The sequence below is a fragment of the Pipistrellus kuhlii genome, unplaced genomic scaffold, assembly GCF_014108245.1.
Source record: "Pipistrellus kuhlii isolate mPipKuh1 unplaced genomic scaffold, mPipKuh1.p scaffold_m20_p_1, whole genome shotgun sequence".
NCBI lineage: Eukaryota > Metazoa > Chordata > Mammalia > Chiroptera > Vespertilionidae > Pipistrellus > Pipistrellus kuhlii.
In genome coordinates, this window is record NW_023425404.1 from 79,601,164 (window position 1) to 79,607,162 (window position 5,999).

The 5,999-nt window shown below is 33.8% G+C and overlaps 1 non-coding gene across 1 annotated transcript; it reads left to right on the forward strand.

Annotated features, from left to right (window-relative positions):
• The first annotated feature begins 3,467 nt into the window (after window positions 1-3,467).
• LOC118710178 lies at window positions 3,468-3,575 on the forward strand. Its single transcript, XR_004985326.1, has one exon. It is a non-coding gene; the product is annotated as a U6 spliceosomal RNA (small nuclear RNA).
• Window positions 3,576-5,999: the final 2,424 nt, after the last annotated feature.

Below are 5,999 nucleotides of genomic sequence, written 5' to 3' on the forward strand. Positions count from 1 at the left end.
TTGATGTGGCTATTTGGCATCCTTTGTGGTTCCCATAAATTTCTGGATTATCTGTTCTAGTTCTGTGAAAAATGTTATTGGTATTTGATAGATATTGTGTTGAATCTATAAATTTTCATTGGGTAATATGAACTCTTTAATGATGTTAATTCTTCCTATCCATGAGCATGGTATATGCTTCTATGTATACGCATCTTCTTCAATTTCTTTCTTCAATGTCTTTTATCTTTCTGATTAAATTTATTTCTAGTTTATTTATTTATTTATTTATTTGTAAATAGGATTATCTTTTTAGTTTCTCTTTCTGACAATTCATTATGTTTATAAAAATGCAAACAATTTCTGAATGTTCATTTTGTATCCTGCTAGTTTACCAAATTTATTTATTAGTTCTAGTAGTTTTTTGTGTGGAATATAGAGTATCTCTATAAACAGTATCATGACAGCTGCAAATGACAGTTTTACTTCTTTCTTTCCCATTTGGATACCTTTTATATCTTCTTCTTGTTTGACTTCTAAGGGAAGAACTTCCAGTACTATGTTGAGTAAAAGTGGTAAAAGTGGACAACTCTATCTTGTCCCTGATCTTAATCACCCTATATTATTGGCTCAATCTGACAACCCTAATTTCAAACTAAATAGAAACCACATAGTAAGGGTGACTCCAACTTGAGGACTGCCACTTAAATTCAAAATAGGCCTCTCCGCATTTCCCTCCTTGGCTCTCAATGAAAAATGACATTTGGAGCTAACTGATGTAGTGCTGCTTATGTATGCTTGGAGCCACATTAACCTAGAACCTATTCTACAAAGGCTGGGCTTGGTTCCCTTGCAGTTTAAGAGGAATAAATATTGTTCTAACCACCGATGTTTGAGGAGGTCTAATCCCACCTCAGTCTTTCTTGAAGGCTTTTGGCCCAGTGAGAATCAAGGTCATGCCCCAACAGACTTAGTGGTAAACCCTCCTTTCACAGCAACCTGCACACCTGCTGTCTGGCTCAAGTCCACTGGCACAACACAAATCATACTAGGTAACATCAGCCAGACAGACTTTGTATTGCCCATCTGTATAAAAAGTGTTCCATGTCTGTGGATAAAACCATTCTAAGTGCAGTAACCTGCAACTGGGTAATGCCACAAGACAGGCTCTTGAAAAACTTGAGCTTTAAATACTCCACTTAGTCTGTAGTAACATTGACCTAATGAGATTTGCAGAGTCAGAACTGAAAGGTAGGAGAAGAAAAAGTATCAACTCACTACAGGGGAAATAAAAGTTAAATTTCTCATTCCTTGTCTCACTTCCACTTAGGAAAACATTTGTGAGTGAGAGATTAAAAGCATGGTGGAGCATAAATAAGAACATAGCTTACGATGGAAGACCTAGCTACTTCATCATTGTAACACTGTGCACTAAAACATGGTGATTTGTCATAGAAGTATCAATCACAATCATGATATACGATCTCCTTGACTCACATTAATATCTCAACAATTATCTACAAAAGATTTTAAAAGTTCTCATTCATTTTACACTTTGATTTCCATCCCTTCCATTTCTTCCTACTAGAGGCAACTAAAATGTAAATAATAATTAACACTGATTTCTTTATGGTTTGCTTTCAGCTGAATGACATGGGTAAGTCTGAGAATTTCTAGGGCAACAAACATAAAGTTGAAGATTTCAAAACTTCTGTATAAGAGCCTCAAATTTTTCTCTTAACACATATAATTTCAAAATATCTATAAACAATATTTAAAACTCATGAATAGTGATCCAAGTTGATGTTGTTTTCTTAAGCTGACATATTTGTTCCTTTCAGTGGCACCCCCAAAAATCTAAATGCATCACTGCTTCTCCCAGCAAGATAAGTTCATTCAGCAAACAATTGTTTGCACAATTATTAAGGGCCAATCTGGACATTGGAAATATAACAACAAGCAAGACAAAGTCCTTGACTTCATGGGACTTTCATTCTGTTGGGGAATTAGTCAACTACTTGAGAGATATCGAATTGGAATTCTCCAGAGAACCAGAATCCATAGAATGGGTAGGTAGATAAGGAATTGGCTCAAACAATTTTGGAGGCTGGCAAATCTAAAATCTGTTGAGCCAATGCGCCTGTTTCAGTGAAAAGACAACAGGCTGCTATAGAAGTAGGAAGAACCAATGTCCCACATTGAAGGCCACAGGGGGATTTTTCTCTCACTCGGGAAACAGTCTGCCTTTTGTTCTACTCAGGCCTACAACTGATTGGGTGAGGCCCACCACATTATGGAAAGCAATCTTCTTTACTCAATCTATTGTACCAATTTAAATGTTAATCTCATCCAAAAAACACTTTAACAAAAACATCATAATAATGTTTGATCAAATATATAAGCACCTTATGGTCCAGTCAAGTTGACATATAAAATTAAATACCACAAGAAATAAAAAACAAATAATATGTTTATGATTGTTAGCTACAGAAAAAAAATGAGCCTGGTAATCTCATCATAGGGTGAAATGAGAAAGTGACCAGGGAAGGGAAGAGGTTAATATAGGCAGGTATTTAAGTTACAGTACCATCTCAAACTTGAAAAACATCAGTATCCAAATGCCATGTTGTGGCTGGCTATTCACATTAAGTGTCATTTATTTGGTGCCATTCATCTCACATCTGTTAAAATATGTTAAAATGTTTATTTGGAATCAATGGAATTGCCTTCAGAATGCTCCAGGGTTTGTGTTCCTGTTTCACTTGTATTATTAGTAGCAATTCCATATTTGAATTATTCAGGATACTAGCAGCCATACCAGTTTCACATTATGTTCAAATGCCTTCTTTACCTATAATGGATTTATTTCAAGCACATCATAAAATAAATTATTCATGGTCAGTGTACATAAGGATGCCATAACAGAAATATTTACACATTTAAACTAATATACACAATCACTTTACAATCCCTATGTTTAGTGTAACAATAACATCATTACGCAGTATAAACAGGACTGAACTATTTTCTCAATCCAGACTTCCATAAATAGTAGTCTGCATTCTTGGCCCAATGATGTAATCTTTGCTTGGTAACTTTATGCAGTCTAATAAAAGACTTATTATAAAAAAGGTCTTGGGCATGGCCCATAATCAATGATTTATATTGAAGAAATATTATCATTATTGTGTAAGTCAAATATTTACATTCTTTTCACACATCACTACCACTACCAGCAACATCACTCTTTATATCTGCATTGTTCAGAAGACCCATTGAAGTCAAGAAAATTGCTGGCTTTCTCTTTAATAAATAAATGTATCAAATCAACATATTGTACACCTTAAACTTACACAATGTTATATATGAATTATATCTCAATAAAATAAAAATTTTAAAATATTCTACAAAGCAAAAAATGTTTATTAAACATTAAAGAATATTTATAACATATGTAAAAAGCGCAACTACAATAATTTAAACCCTTGGTGCTCGCTTCACAGCACATGTATTCAAATTGGAACAATACAGAAAAGATGAGTATATAGCCCTTCTGCGAGAATAACATGCAAATCTGTGAAGTGTTAAACATAAATAAATAAATGAATGCCTGTATACATTAGTTTCCTATTGCTTTGTAGACACATTACTACATAACTAGCCACTTAAAACAACCATGTATAGGCTCATAGTTCTAATCATGGTATTGGCCAGGCTGAATTTTCATTGGAGGCTCATTTTTGTTGGCAGAATTTAGTTCCTTGGAGTGGAGGAGGATTAAAGTCCTCCTTGCCTTGACATGTGTACCCCTCTATCTTCAAGCCAACAACGATGTGTCAATCAAATTCTTCTAATGCTTTGAATCTATCTCTAACTCTCTAATTTGCAACCCTGGAAAAAACTCTTTGCTTTTAGAAAGTTCATGTGATCAGATTAGGCCCACCCAGACAAAGTTTCCCTTTGATGAACTCAGAAATCAACTGAGAGACATTATGTGATATAATCACAAATGTAACACAAAGGCACAGAGGTCATTAGGGTCTTCTTAGAATTCTTCTGACCACATATTGCATCCAGCATCCATCGAACAAGATGGAAATATTACCGATCCTCTTCAGGTACCTCCCTGGTCTTACCACTTCCTAATATGCTAAATTCTGGGTTCTGGCCTTCCCTTACTTACTTTTCTTTACCCTTTAGATTTAGAACATGTGCATGTAACACTAAGCAATTGATCATTCCAGAATATGTCATTTCAAACTAAGTCTAGATGAAATAATATGAAAATAACCTTGGTAGTAAAGGATGGTCTTTTCAACAATAGTGCTAGAATTACTGGATATCCACAAGCAAAAACAAACAAAAACAACAACTTTGTCCCATACCTCACACAGTATACGTAAATTAATTCAAAATGGATCAGAGATATAAATGTAAAACTTAAAGTTACAAGTCTTTTAGGAAAGAAGCATAAGAGAAAATATATGTGGCCTTAGGTTAGGCAAAGATTTCTTAACCATGTTACCAAAAGTATAATCCACACAAGTAAAAGTTGATAAATGGGGCTTTATCAAAATAAAAAACTTCTGCTTTTTAAAATCAACTAAGAGCATAAAAAGACATGGTATAGAGTAGGAGAAAATATTTGCAAATTATATCTCTGATAAAGAACTTGTACCTAGAATATATAAAAAAAAAAACTATCAAAATTCAATAATAATTTTTTAAAACCTAAAAATAAAATTAAAAAAAACTAAAAAGATCCCAACAGATACTTCACCAAAGAAGACACAGATGGCAAATAAACAGATAAAAATATATTCATCCTCATTTGTTACTTAAAAATACAAAATACCTTTTTAAAAAATATATTTTGGGAAAAGGAGAGGAAGAGAGAGTTAGAAACATCAATGATGAGAGAGAATCGTTGATTGGCTACCTTCTAGACACCCCCTACTGTGGCTCTTGTGTGCAACCCAAGTGTGTTCCCTTGACCGGAATGGAACCAGGGGCCCTTTGGTCTGCAGTCCGACACTCTACTTACTGAGTCAAACCAAATTAAGGTAAGATACCACTACTCTTTTTAAAAATATTTTTTAATTGATTTCAGAGAGGAAAGGAGAGAGAGATAGAAACATTAACTATGAGAGAGAATCATTGATTGGCTGCCTCCTGCACACCCCCTATTGGGGATTGAGCCCTCAACCTAGACATGTGCCCCAACTGGGAATTGAACCATAACCTCCTGGTTCATAGATTGACATTGAACCACTGAGCCACACCAGCTGGGATATGTTTGTTATCTTGATTGTGTGTTGGTTTCAAGATTTATAAATATGTCAAATCTGATCAAATTGTTTACTTTATATATGTGCAACTTATTGTATAACAATTACACCAAATAAAGTTATTTAAAAGACAGTAGAAAGCAATTTACTCTGAATTTTATATATTAAAAAATAAGCTGGACAAATTATTTGCCAGCTGCTTGAGTACACACAAATAGAAACATAATAAAGTATAGAGTTACCCACAATTATTTTTCTAATGAGTCTCAGGTATACAAATAAATTGAAAAAATAAAAATATTTGGTATATGATACACTATCATCATTGGTTCATTTATAATCTTTTTTTATTTGTTTCTGTATTTGCCATAATATGAGGAAGATTCATGAGTACCTAGCCAAACAAATAACTCTGATCATCACTTCTACCCATTTCATTCCCTGGCCTTCAAAAAAACCTGCCTAAAATTACCAACTACTTTGAATTTCTATTTATCATTCTCTTGATATCTTAGAATATTTTATCTGACATGACTTTAAAAAGTTGTTTAGTAAGAAAAAGACAAGTTTCACATGATCTCACTTATATGTGGAAACAAATGAACAAAATAAACTGGCGAATAAAATAGATCCAGTAACATAGAAGCATGGAACAGACTGATGAATCTCAGAGAGAAAGGTGGTTGGGGTAGGTAACCAATCAATGTGTCTCTCTCATATCAATGTTTCTCT